The following is a 14,865-nucleotide window of genomic DNA, read 5'->3' as shown; positions in this document are numbered from 1 at the left end:
ATGATTATTTGTATTTAAGAGGCTTCCAACTTTAACGTCCATCCATCTGTAGCTTTGAAAGGACAAAAAGGTGGTCAAAACCAACTCTTTCATAGCTTTTGGCCCGATGTCACACACAGCGATCTTTTTCGCAGTTGACACACACTGTTGCTTATGCAACGAAGAAAAACAATCGGTTCCGAAATTTTCAACGAATGTTGTATTTACGTTAAAATTTACTGTAATATTTCCATTTTAGTTTCACAAAATCTATACTATTTTTATATTAACTTACGTTTTGTAAACTTCTTCTCGTTTAGCCCGAAATTCACTTAAATCGATTCTTCAATGAATCTGAGCGAAACACTATTTCAGAGAATTGTTACAAATTAGTTACATTCTAATTTTTCCTTAATTATATACAAATTTACCGTATATTGTGAGAAAATAGTTTAGTCACACAATGTGGAGACAACTAGGCACTTAACCTATAAGCTAACAAATAATAAATTCATTAAATAAATTCATCTTGAAGCTAGTTCTTCTCCACTCACTGTATCAACGATCGGTAAATTAGGATGGAAATATTACTGTCTTAAAAACTTTTGTATGTATAAAAATTATACTCTGTATAAATTATTGACTTCAAGCCCATGCGTTCACTCCTAACAAACTTTGGAACAAAATGAATCCCCATCTCCTGATTGATCTCTCATACACCGAGTAATTGTATTTGCCATCAAAGTTTTATTTTAGAGGTGCGCTTGCTGACAAGGGGCGCTTGCAACAGTCCCCCCCAGTAGTTGGACCCTGGTCCGACATACTATTGTTTGCCCCGATGTCTAGCACCGCCAGCTTCACCGCTGGTCTCTCGTAAATTCCGGACTCTGTCTGAACTGTCGCCGAACGAACCTGGCCGTCTTTCGAATCCTTGACTGCGATTACTCTACCCTTGGGCCAACAATTTCTCGGAAAGTTGGAATCGACGACGATGACGATGTCTCCTACCCCAATTGGTTTCACTGGGTGGAACCACTTTGCTCTACGAGTGATTAGAGGAGTGTACTTAAGGACCCAGCGTTTCCAAAAATAGTAAGCGAGAAGCTGGGACGTTTTCCAGGACTGCCGCATGACTAAAGCACTATCATCGTATGGCACTAGAGGTTTGGAGCCATTCGAGGACCCAACCAAAAAGTGGTTCGGCGTTAATGCGGAAGACGATTCATTGTCGACGGGAACATGAGTCAACGGTCTGCTATTCACGATGTTTTCGATTTCGATCATGAGGTTCTTAAGAATTTCATCGGTTGGTAGTCGTCTCGGTTTGATTTCTTCTAGAATCTTTTTTACTGTTTGAATCATCCTCTCCCATATCCCGCCCATATGTGGAGACGCGGGTGGATTGAAGCTCCACGAAGTAGACGTCGTAGTGAACGCTCTCATCAGTTTGTTGTTCTCAACTTGAGCCAATGCCGCTTTAAGTTCATTCGATGCTCCCACGAAGTTGGTGCCTCGGTCGCTCATAATTCGCAGAGGAGTCCCCCCTCTGGAGAAGCAGTTACGGAGAGCCATTATGCACGAATCCGTTGAGAGAGAGTGGGCTAACTCGATATGGATTGCCCGTGTAGTCAAGCACGTGATTAATACTCCATAACGCTTTTCCATACGCCGACCAACGCTAACCTGATACGGGCCAAAATAATCAACCCCTACATAAGAGAAGGGTCGAACGAAGGCTGCTAGTCGCTCTTTCGGGAGGTTTGCCATCATAGGAGGATCAGGTTTAGCTAGGCGGATTTTACACCGGACACACTTTCTGCGAACTCGGTCACATTCCACACGTACTCTAGGAATATTAAATTTTCTCCGGACTTCATTGACGAATGTTTCATTGCACTGGTGGTGATATTTTTCATGGGCGTCCTGAAGCACTAATTCAGTTAGTGGATGTTGTCGTGCGATCGGGAACTGCGTATTCTCGTTGGTGAAGTCGCAAATGTCGATACGACTGCATATACGCATGACACCCGCACTATCGATATATGGTCCAACTTTATACAGAGAACTGGTTTTCGGTAAATTGAGTCTACCCGCCGACAACATCAACATTTCATCCTGGTAGCACTTCCATTGAGCTCGCTTATAATGATAGTTGCCTGCCGCTAGTAGTTCTTCGCTGGTTAGTGGTCCTAGAAGAAGTTCATCATTCTTTAGTTTTCGTTTGATGTAGTTTGGGAATCGCTGTACTAGAGCCGTAAGTCGCAGTAAATGAGTCCAGTTAGAATAGTCTTCCGGTCGAAGGATATCATCGGCTACCTGGACGTGATGAGCGTTTCCGCCGGAGCCGGAGCCGTGGCCGGAGCTCCTCTACAGTTTCTTCGTTGGTCGATGCTTTCGTTGTTTTTTCCACGAATCCACCTCCATTCTTCTATATTCGTGGCTTCCAAAATCTCTCCAACACGAAACGCAACGAACTGGGAGTATTTCCGGTGATCCGACTTGAGCCAACAGATTACGTCGCGGGCATCTGTCCAAAATACTCGCCGATCCACCTTGATTGAATGACCTTCTTCAATGCTTTTCGCTAAACGAGCGCCAATGACCGCCGCCTGGAGCTCAAGTCGTGGAATCGATATAAACTTTATCGGTGCAACTCTGCTTTTCGATCTGACTAGAGAACAAGAGATTTTATCACCTTCAATGAATCGAAAATAACATACTGCTGCGTATCCGAGTTCGCTGGCATCCACGAACGTATGCAGTTCGACCGTACGAAGCTTGCCACGTGAGGGAGACAGGTGATAACAACGTGGAATCCGCACAGATTCAACTTTCGGTAGGAGCCGTATCCAGTTCTTCCATTTTAACAGCTGCTTTTCGGCAATTTCGTCATCCCATGATGATCCCGTTCTCCAAATTTCTTGGAAGAGCAGACACAGATACACATTACAGATATATCATGTAATGTGATATCAAACCGAGAGGGTCATACACTGACATAAGTACACGTAGTACATCTCGCTTGGTGGGATGTTTACTGCCGGATAGAAGGTCTTGATTCCGTTGAGTGGAAAGTTTGTATCGAAATGTGTCGGTTCTGGTGTCCCACCACATTCCAAGAATCTTCTCCAGTACTGCCTCATTTTTTATTTTTTTTAATTCGTTTATTTTTACAGGCTCAGTTACTTAAGTTTAAAGGAGCCGAATTCTTAAATATAATTTTAAAACTATATATATAAACAATTTTCTTACATCTATGGTTAGTAAGGTGGAAAACCGATTACTCGCGGTGTACTCGAGTTTAGGAGGGTGACATATTTTTAGGAGAAGGATGGGATATAAGGAAATTGTAACAATGTTGATGAACACTCAATTTATAAATCTATTCGTATATCTATAGTGTATTTACATTTCAACTTATTCTACTATTTATAGCAAGGGGACGAATTACCCGCAAAGGAAGGAAAGGAGGGTATAAGGATGTAGGGGCAATCACACACGAAGATCTATAGCTTTAAGGAAAACATATATATGGGACATGTAATCAAGGTCTAACCGAGCCAACACATCTCTCACCGGCACATTGGGCTGTCTTCCTCGGGCCCGAAGGGAGTTTTTTTAATTCGATCTGGCGACCAGATACACCTCGCACGACCAAACAATGTGCTCGATGTCGTGATAACCTTGGCCACAAACGCAGAGATTGCTGCTGGCAAGATTGAAACGGAAGAGTAGTGCATCTAACGAACAGTGATTGGACATGAGTCGGGAGAAGGTGCGAATAAAGTCCCGACTCAAGTCCAGACTTTTGAACCACGGTTTGAGGCTAACCTTAGGGATAATCGAGTGAAACCACCGACCCAATTCATCTTCATTCCACTTGCGTTGCCAGTTAGCGATGGTATTTTTACGGACTAAAGAATAAAATTCATTGAAGGCGATTTGACGCTGATAAATATCGCCTTAAATTGCACCTACCTTTGTCAATGAGTCAGCCCTCTCATTACCCGGAATGGAGCAATGTGAAGGGACCCAGATAAAGGTAATGACATAACAGCGTCTGGATAAAGCACTCAAAATTTCTCGTATTCTCTCAAGGAAGTACGGCGAGTGCTTTTCCGGCCTCACTGAACGGATAGCTTCGACAGAGCTAAGACTATCCGTTACAATGTAATAGTGTTCAACAGGTCGTGAGGCGACGCTGTCCAGCGCCCAGTGTATTGCTGCCAATTCAGCAATATATACTGAGCAAGGATACTGAAGACTGTGTGAGGTGCTAAAAAATACGTTGAACACTCCAAATCCTATGGACTCATTCATAGAGGACCCATCAGTAAAGTACATATTATCACAATTGATACCCCCATACTTTTCATCGAAGATCGTTGGAGCGATCCTCGATCGTTGGTAATCTGAATATCCATGGATATCTTGCTTCATGGACAGATCAAAATGCACAGAGGAATTGATGTAGTCAGGGAAACAAACACGGTTGGGAATATACGAAGAAGGATCAACCTGCATGGAGATGAATTCATGATATGAACTCATGAATCCGGAGTGAAAATTTAGCTCGATCAGCTGCTCAAAATTTCCGATCACCAATGGGTTCATGACCTTACACCGGATGAAGAACCGAAGAGATAATAAATTGAAGCGATCTTTTAGTGGGAGTAGGCCTGCCAAAACCTCGAGACTCATGGTATGCGTTGAGGGCATACATCCCAACGCGATACGGAGACAAAGATACTGAATTCGCTCGAGTTTAATGAGGTGTGTTTTGGCAGCTGATCGAAAACAGAAACTGCCATACTCCATCACTGAGAGAATAGTTGTTCGATACAACATTATAAGATCTTCGGGATGGGCTCCCCACCAGGTGCCGGTAATTGTACGGAGAAAGTTTATTCTTTGTTGGCATTTTTTACTCAGATACCTAATATGGGCCCCCAAGTACATTTGGAGTCGAACCAGACCCCAAGATACTTGAATGACATAGCATGAGTGATCGGTTTACCCAAAAGTTGAAGCTTTGGTTTTGCTGGTCTATGCTTCCTAGAAAAAACCACCATCTCTGTTTTCTCCGTGGAGAATTCGATCCCTAGCCCAATGGCCCAGGTTGAAAAATTGTTCAAAGTATCTTGTAAGGGTCCTTGCAGGTCGGATTCGTTTGATCCTACGACAGACACCACTCCATCATCTGCAAGTTGTCTTAGGCTGCAAATTTGTGTAAGGCAATTGTCGATGTCGCTTACATAGAAGTTGTACAAAAGGGGGCTTAAACATGAGCCCTGGGGGAGGCCCATGTAAGAGACCCGACTTACTGCCGAATCTCCGTGAGAAAAGTTCAAATGTTTCTCACAAAGCAAGTTATATAACATATTATTCAATAGAGGCGGCAGACCCCGAGAGTGTAATTTGTCCGACAAAACCTCTATTGAAACAGAATCGAAGGCCCCCTTTATGTCCAAGAATACTGAAGCCATTTGTTTTTTTTCGGCGTAAGCCATTTGAATTTCTGAAGAAAGCAACGCAAGACAATCATTCGTTCCCTTGCCCCTGCGGAACCCATATTGTGTATCTGAGAGCAGGCCATTCGTTTCAACCCATCGATCAAGGCGAAACAAGATCATTTTCTCCAACAATTTCCGTATACAAGACAGCATTGCTATTGGGCGGTACGAATTGAAGTCGGACGCGGGTTTTTGAATAGCTATAACTCGTACTTGTCTCCAATCATCTGGAACAATATTATTCTCCAGAAACCGATTGAATAAATTCAACAAGCGATGTTTCGCCACATCAGGGAGGGTTTTCAGCAAGTTGAACTTAATTCTATCCGATCCCGGAGCAGAATTGTTACATGAGAGCAGAGCAAGAGAGAATTCTACCATCGAAAACTCGGAATCAAGATCGCACCTATCTTGTGGTATATCTCGAACAATTTTTTGCACAGGAGCGGAATCAGGACAAACCTTCCGTGCAAAATTAAAAATCCATCGATGTGAATATTCTTCGCTTTCATTCGTTGAAGAGCGATTTCTCATGTTTCGAGCCACTTTCCATAATTTTTTCATTGACGTTTCTCGTGACAAACCTCCCACGAAATTTCGCCAATAAGCACGTTTTTACCCTTTGATTAAGTTTTTAAATTGATCTTCAAGGGCTAAATACGTTTGAAAATTTTCATTTTCACCCCTCCGTATCTATCATCACGGTCCAAGCGTATAATATTAAAATCGTGGAAAGAGATATCATCTCGCGAAGAAAGCCAAGTTTCGGACAGAGCAAAAACATCACAATTGAAGTTATGAATTAAAAATTTTAATGTATCCAATTTAGGGATAAGACTACGACAATTCCACTGTGAAACAGTGATATCTTCGACCTCTCTATTTGAATTAGACATCAAGAGAGACAATCATTGCAAGGAGGGGCCATGTTTGCATCAATTGTTGCAAAATTGTCTTTAATACTGGAAGCATTGAGATGACAAGGGTTCTGATGGAGTCGGAAACATTAAAACACGTGAAGATTTGATCCAAAAGGTCAGACAACTTTATAAATCCCGATTGGGAAGTTGAGCTTGACGGCGAAACAGGGAAAGTTGGGGTTTTTGATGTCCCCTCGAGTGCTGGGTCGTTCGAAGATGAAATATTCCCACGGAAGCCAGGAGGAACCTGGTTTTGTTTGTCCGCTGCACTCGATGTTTTAGGCAAGCTAACAGAGGATATAACCGTGGGGACTTGTTCTTGAACTTTGGGAGTGATCACATTTTTGCGCCGGGGATTCCCTTTGAAAATAAACGGTGTGCCCCCGCTAGCTGCGTCCGCTTCCATTTCATCAACTGGCAACGTGGAAAAGGTATTGTGTGTTGAGATTGGTTGTTCTTGTTGTTGGGTCAGTGGCGAAGCGCCCTTCAAAATTTCCGCAAATGTGCGCTTCTAGCGTTCCTTTAAAGAGCGCTTCTGTTTCTCCCAGCGACTCTTGTAATTTTCACAAACTGAGAGCTCGTGTGGGGATCCCCCGCAATATGGACATTTATGCTCAGTCGCACTGCAGGATTTCCCCTCATGTTGCTCTCCGCAAGTGGCACAGCGCTCCTTGTTGGCACAATAATCCGAAGTGTGACCAACTGACTTGCATTTGTTGCAAGTCATGAGCTTTGGCACGAAGAGTCGCACAGGTAGTCTCAATTTGTCCACCATAACGTAGTCAGGGAGGGCGGCACCAGCAAAGGTGACTCGAAACGAGTCGGACGGCGTAAATTTAGTTTGGTCCCCATCATGGGAAAGTTTCCCGAGTTGGCGACAGTCCAAGATTTTCACTTCCATTGAGGGGAGCTTCTTGAACTTGCCTTTTCCTTCTGCTTTTATTTGTTCGCTCGTCAGACCCGTTTCAGTTATCACCCCCTCAATTTCTACGTTATGGGAGGATATAAATGTTCGATATTCGAGAGTGAAATATTGATCAGCAACAATCTCGTTTGCGTGTTTCCGTTCATTCACGACAACTCGCAATTTGTTCGGTCTAACCCTGCGAATTTCAGATACAGAAGTGTATCTGGCCAGATCTTTCATGATCTGAATCACGTTAAGGTTTTTTCCTTTCGGTTTTGGCCGGAGGAAAACAACCCAAGGGCCAGTTCCAGGTGCATCTTCTGGATAAACTCTGACACGTGGAGCGGAGACAACAGGGGGGGAAGACGAGGACGAGGATGAGGATGAGGACGATGACGAGGATTGGGTTGGATCGGAAGCATCAGAAGGGGGAAGCGAAATCGATGATGGGAGAGGGGGAGTGGAAGTAACAGTGGGTTGAGAAGGGAGGCTTGCAATTTTCTTAGAGGGGGGCTTGGTAGGATGAGCGGATTCGTCCCCAGAAGATTTATCTTCCTTATGAGGGACTCGTTTATGTTTTTTCCCAGATCTTGTATGAGATTCATTATCGGAGATCTCCATCTCTGGAGATCCTCCACTATTCTCCATTTTACAAAAATTTCTGTCTTATTTCTAAATTATTATTGATTTTAACAATAATCTTAAAAAATAGTTTTAAATTAAATTATGATAATAATATTAAACAATGAACAAATGAATTGAATAATAATATTAATAATAAATATGTGTACCTTAATATAAAAGTTGTTCCAATAATGCGCTCTACTGCCCTAATCAGGGAGAGACAGAGGCTACGGGCTACGGAGACAACACAATAGCGCAAGAATAGTTTACGCAGCCACGTGATGATGAATCCCGTTTGCGACAGTCACGCGATGGCGATCCCGTTATGCCGAATCAGTTCAACAGCCGCAATCCGGCTCACTGCAAGAGCGCTGGTTCCTTTGTTCCTTCGTTCCACTTAACAAAAGATCAGGTCGAAAGCGGACAGCAATGACCTTCACTCGTACACGATTCACTCGTACCAATAGCACAATAGCAAAAGTGGCAACGCACAATACCGACACTGAACTTTACTCGTCAAGAGTTGGATAGCGAATGTGTACTGCCTCATTGTCCACTCCTAAATTCTTCTGCTCCTGTCCGGTCTCTCCGAGAGCTTGTAAAACAGCGGGAGAATTTGAAATCCAGTTCCTCATAGTAAATCCGCCTTCCAGATGGATGTACTGGATGTCCTTTGACAATTTTATCGCTTCCTCTTCGATGCCGACGCTTACCAACATGTCATCGACATAATGACTTTTCCTAATGGCTTCAACAGCATCTGGAGATTGTGCTGCAAATCGTGCTGCGTTCTCGTTGATGACGAACTGTGCGCAGCTTGGCGAGCATTTAGCGCCAAACGTCATTACGGTTACAACATATTCTGCAATAGTACCATCTTGCTCACACCAGATAATTCGCTGACAATGTTGATCCAGTGGACTAATCAGTATACGCAGGAACATTTCGGCGATATCTCCAGATACTGCAATCGATCGCTCACTAAATCCATATTGTACGAATGGCAATGCTGTCAGCAAATCTGGACCTTTCATGAGAACTGTGTTAAGCGAGACTCCTTTCACCGTCGTTGCTGCATCCCAAACCATTCGAATCTTGTTTGGGTTGTTTGGGTTGAACACAGGGAATAGCGGCAAGTACCATATACGATCCCTGTGTTCCTGCAGTTCCTCCAGTGACAGCTTGCGGACGTAGCCTTTCTCTGTATACTCGTCCATTTTTGCTCTAAGCGTTGCAGCTAAATTTAAGTCGCGCTCCATCCTCTTCACGAGACAATTGTGTCGTCGCAATGCCATAGGCCTGCTGTCGGGGAGTCGAACGTCATCAAATTTCCAAAGTAGCCCTGTTTGCCACCTTCCATTTTCGAATTTTGTGACTGAATGCATCATCTTACTGGAACGTTCATCTTCCGTCGATAGGAGCAACTTTTCTGGTTTGAATATTCCCAGATTGTCAAGAGTAAAATGAGCCTTGACCGCTGAATTCAATTCGGCGTCATCTTGTAAGGAGTGATGACACATATGAACGCTGTGTGGCGCGATGCTCCGATTTGATTTATTTCCGGCAGGACACGTCCCGTAAACCATCCACCATCCAATCTCGTCTTGGCCGCTATTGGTTCGTGCTCTGCGCCCTCGCGGCTTTCCAAAGGGTTTACAACCCGTATGTTATTCATACCGATTAATATACGAGGCTGAATGTTTGGATATGAATCCACCGGTATCCCCTGCAAATAATTATGCTTCGTACACACTTCGTCGAAAGACAGGGACTGATAAGGCAGATTCAAATTCCTCACGGTGTAGACGTCAGTAAGTCGATATTTTGGTTTTCCGTTTCTTGCACCAGATATTTCAAGCGAAACCTACCTACAGGTATCAACAGTCCAACGTAAACAAAGTGGATGGCTTTCTCCTCTCAGTTGCAACTCCGAAGCTAGCCCTTCTTCCAGCAACGTTAACGACGATCCGCAATCGAGGAAGGCGAAAGTGTTGATTCGTGTTCCTTTGTTGTAAAGTGTGACAGGTATGTACTGAAACAACACAGATTTGCTGTTGCTTCGATGAGTGTTGCAAGTATGCTCGGGGACGTCCTATTTGCTTGTACTACTGTCTGGCTCTTGGCGACGTAATGTAGAAGAGAGGGAAGGCTTATCTTTCGCGTGGTTGTGCAACAATCCATGATGCTTGTACGTAAATCCTTTTTTACCACATTCTTTGATTGACTTGCACGGACCCTGATGCTTTCCAAGGCAGCAGCGACAAAGCTTATATTCGCGGAGCGCATTCCATCGTGATGCATGATCGAGTATCAAAAACTGTTTACAATCTTCCACGGCTTCACAGCTTCTTTGGCAAAACAAACATCTACTGAATCGGGAACCTCTGACATGTTCTTTACGCTTCGGAGCAGATTCAGTATGGGCATTCAAAAAACCGTCATCTTTTTTCATGCGCCGAGATTTATCTGCCACTATTTGGGCTTGCGGAAGCGTTACCGTGCTTGCTGCCTCGGCAAGTGTGTAAAGCCACGCGCTGAAACTCAGTGAGCGTTGCTCGATGTATACCCTGGCGATATGTTGCCCAATTTAGCCGAATCATGGGTGGAAGGCGGTCCACAAGACTTTGCAGAAGAGTGATGTCGCAAAGATGCTCCTCTAGGTTGCAGTTTTGTATCGTTGCCACCATGTTCCTAACGGCGATGGCGAAATCAACCAATGTACATAATTTATCAGCATTCGGTGCGGGTAAAAGCTGAACCTTCTGGATTAGTGAATGCACTATTATCTCCGGGCGACCGAATAACATTTTGAGTGTTGCCAACACACTCTCAAGGTTCCTCGGGTGTAGAAGCTGGCACTTTACCGCATCCAAGGCTTTGCCCTTGAGACATTTTTGCAACCGCATCATGTTTTCTTCAAGGGTGTAGCCACATAGACGTGTTGTGCTCTCGAATGTAGCGTAGAATAACGGCCACTGTTCCGGATCACCGTTGTATTCCGGGAGGTCCTTTGACACAGCTTGTCGAGCAGCAATCTGGCTTCTGTTGAGCAAAGTCGATTCATTTCCGATTCTGCTTCCTTGCAATGGATCGATCGGATTAGCACATGGAAAGTTTGGATGAGCTGACAATACTGGTGAGGGTTGAAATTGAGGTCTAGCAGTGGTCTGTACCGGTCTTCTAGAGTGAAGTGGGTCGTATACCGGTGAGGACTGAGATTGCGGGTTCGAAAATATTCCGCTAGGAGGCAAATAATTTGTCGGTCGTGGTTGATATCTCGAATATTGATGAGGTGGGATTATCGTATGTGTGCTACTGTTAAATCCAGACGATGGAATAAACGTACTCGATGTCACAGCCGAAGGCGCACCTATCAACAGTTGATAAGGTTGTAACAAATGTTTTGTTTCAAGAGCTTGTTCTTCCTCAAGAAAGCGGAGTTGTAATTCCATCGGTAATTGGGAAACGATATTCGGTTGCGATGATGACGCAGACGGTGCGGTTGTCATAATTGGCACCGTTTGTGGCACAGAGTGTGCAGGTCTCAGACATTCCGTACTAATCGACGGTGTGGATCCGCATGGCGGAATGTAGAACTGACTCCCAGGGAATCCGTAGGAAAATTATGACATATTTGACGTCTGTGAATTCGAGACTACAGATGGTATTACTGGCTGTGGCGTTGAATCGACGTTCGTTAAATTCTCTGGTGGCTGTGTGACAGCTTCTTGCGACATGGGAGCAGGAATTATGGCGCTGTGGCATTCATGGCATCTCCAATCGTTGTTGACAATCGCTTTGGTCACACCAACGCATGAAAAATGAAACTTTCGTCGGCACTTATCGCACCTAACCATTTGGCTGATGTCTGGCAATACACAGAGCGGGCAGCTTTGAAGTATGCTGTCATCTTCGGATGTCTGCGTACGCTGCATTTCGGGAGATGCACTTGGTCCGGGCAAAACGAAATTAAGATGTTGCTTATGCAACGAAGAAAAACAATCGGTTCCGATATTTTCAACGAATGTTGTATTTACGTTAAAATTTCCTGTAATATTTTCATTTTAGTTTCACAAAATCTATACTATTTTTATATTAACTTACGTTTTGTAAACTTCTTCTCGTTTAGCCCGAAATTCACTTAAATAGATTCTCCAATGAATCTGAGAGAAACACTATTTCAGAGAATTGTTACACATTTTTTTTTATCCAAAATATATATTTTATTAAGGCTCATATGGCGTCAGCCTAACGGGACCGGGAGTTCAATATTTCGACAATGTTTGTCTTACAACTATGTTAGTAATATGTAACCGATTACTCGCGTTTGGCTCGAGGTTAGTATTACAAGTGTTCTCATAATTGGTATGTTGCAGTCTTCGATGCTCTGTACGTGTGCCCGACACGGGATACTTCCTATTGGGATGCAGCTGACCATTAATCAGCAACGCCCCCCTATTCTGTACCCCATATATAGCGTGGTGCGTCTTTCTCGACTCGAGGAATCCAGGATAGAATGGTCACTAGCCGGCGCAAACATCAGCTCGTGTAGAGTTGTCATGAGCGGTACAACCTTTGGCTCTTGTTGAATGATCAGTGGACTGCACAACCTTCGGCCCGTGCATCTGTAAAGAGTGTGTGTATGTATTGCCGCGACTAAGTAAAAGTTTATCGATCGGATAGGAGGGATATGAAACGGGGACACAACGAAGGAAACATCATTAAACGTTGACATCGGCGTTTCTGAGGAACAGGTATAGATGAAGCAGAAGATCAGGATCCCGGCTACCTAAGATATCCCGGACGGGGATATCCGATTGTCTGCCTTGTGCTCTCAGTGCTCTAGAGAGCTGAGAGCGAGCAGCATGGAACCGGATACACGACCAGACAACATGCTCGATGTCGTGGTAGCCATCGCCACAATCACAAAGATTGTTTGCTGCGAGCCCAATGCGATAGAGATGCGCGTTTAGGTTGTAGTGATTGGACATAAGCCGAGATATCACGCGAATGAAATCACGACCTACATTCAATCCCTTGAACCATGCACTCGTCGAGACCTTAGGGATAATCGTGTGTAACCAACGACCGAACTCATCACCACTCCACATGCGCTGCCAACTTACGAGCGTGTACTGACGAGGAATGTGGAAAAATTCATTATAAGCAATTTGCCTTTCAAAAAGTGTGCCTTCTAAAGCGCCCACCTTAGCTAGCGAGTCCGCTTTCTCATTCCCCGGAATCGAGCAATGAGAGGGAACCCATGCTAAGGTAATCTTGAATAATTTTTCTACTAAAACACTCAATAGATGTCTTATTCTTGTTAGGAAATAAGATGAGCGTTTATCAACTTTCATTGAGCGGATTGCCTCTATTGAGCTGAGACTGAGACTGAGAAAAATAAAATAATGGTCGATGGGCAGTGTTTCAATGATCCCTAGAGCATAGTATATCGCACCCATTTCTGCGACATACACGGAACAAGGATCTTTGAGTTTGAAAGAGACACTGGAATTTTCATTGAAGATGCCGAAGCCAGTGGACCCGTTTATGTATGAACCGTCAGTAAAGAACATTTTATCAGATCCAACTTTCCCATATTTTTCCGAAAATATCGACGGAAGAACATTGGAGCGTAGGTGATCTGGTATTCCATGGATTTTTTGTCGCATGGACAGATCAAAAATGACAGAGGAATTGCAAAAGTATGGGAAGCAAACTTTGTTGGAGATGCCTGGTGAATGGTGCACGTCGTGGGTAAGGTACTCATGGTATAAAGACATAAAACTTGACTGAGGAGTCAGTTGTAGTAGATTTTCGAAGTTATCAATCACCAATGGATTCATGATCTTGCAACGGATGAGAAATCTGTAGGATAATTCTGTGAACCGAAAAGTAAGCGGGGGTACTCCTGCCAAAACTTCGAGACTCATCGTATGTGTCGAATGCAAACACCCCATGGCTATACGCAAGCAACGATATTGTATTCTCTCCAGCTTGAGAATATGAATCCTGGCAGCTGATCGGAAGCAAAAACTGCCATATTCTAACACTGATAATATCGTTGTTTTGTACAACTGAATGAGGTCTCCTGGATGGGCACCCCACCATGTTCCGGTAATTGTTTGGAGAAAATTGATTCTTTGCTGGCATTTCTGTTTCAAATACGCAATGTGTCTCCCCCAGGTACACTTAGAATCAAAATATACACCCAGGTATTTGAAAAACATAGAGTGTTGGATCGTTTTGCCGGATAGGTGAAGCTGGAATTGGGCGGGTTCGTGCTTCCTAGAAAAAACGACCATTTCAGTTTTCTCCGTAGAGAATTCGATACCCAGCTTGAGGGCCCACGTGAACAGATTGTTCAGGGTATCTTGCAACGACTTTTGCAGAGCGACGGGATTAGTACCCGTGATGGAAATAACTCCATCGTCTGCAAGTTGTCTCAGAGTGCAGTCTCTAGTTAGACAATCATCCATATCATTGACGTAAAAACTGTACAAGAGGGGGCTTAGGCAGGAGCCTTGTGGTAGGCCCATAAAACTGTAACGAGAAGATTTCGAGCTGCCATGATTGAAAAACATGTGCTTTTCTGACAGTAAATTGTACAGGAAATTATTGAGAATTGGTGAAAGTCCACGATTATGAAACTTCTCTGAGAGAATTTCCATGGAAACTGAATCAAATGCCCCTTTGATATCGAGAAAAACGGAAGCCATTTGTTCTTTGCGAGCAAATGCGATTTGGATTTCAGAAGATAGCAGCGCGAGACAATCATTTGTCCCTTTACCTCGGCGGAAGCCAAACTGCGTATTTGACAGCAAATTGTTCGTTTCGACCCACTTGTCCAAACGAAGTAGAATCATTTTCTCTAACAATTTACGAATACAGGATAACATTGCAATCGGCCTATACGAATTGT

General features: G+C 43.8%; 1 protein-coding gene across 2 annotated transcripts in view; it reads right to left on the bottom strand.

Annotated features, from left to right (window-relative positions):
* LOC129764189 (diacylglycerol kinase 1) overlaps nt 1-14,865 on the bottom strand; it is a 357,758-nt gene that overhangs the window by 86,787 nt on the left and 256,106 nt on the right. The gene's annotated exons all lie outside the window — the stretch shown is intronic.

This window comes from Toxorhynchites rutilus, chromosome 2, assembly GCF_029784135.1.
Source record: "Toxorhynchites rutilus septentrionalis strain SRP chromosome 2, ASM2978413v1, whole genome shotgun sequence".
In the NCBI taxonomy this organism is placed as follows: domain Eukaryota; kingdom Metazoa; phylum Arthropoda; class Insecta; order Diptera; family Culicidae; genus Toxorhynchites; species Toxorhynchites rutilus.
This window is presented reverse-complemented; position numbering and strand designations above follow the sequence as displayed.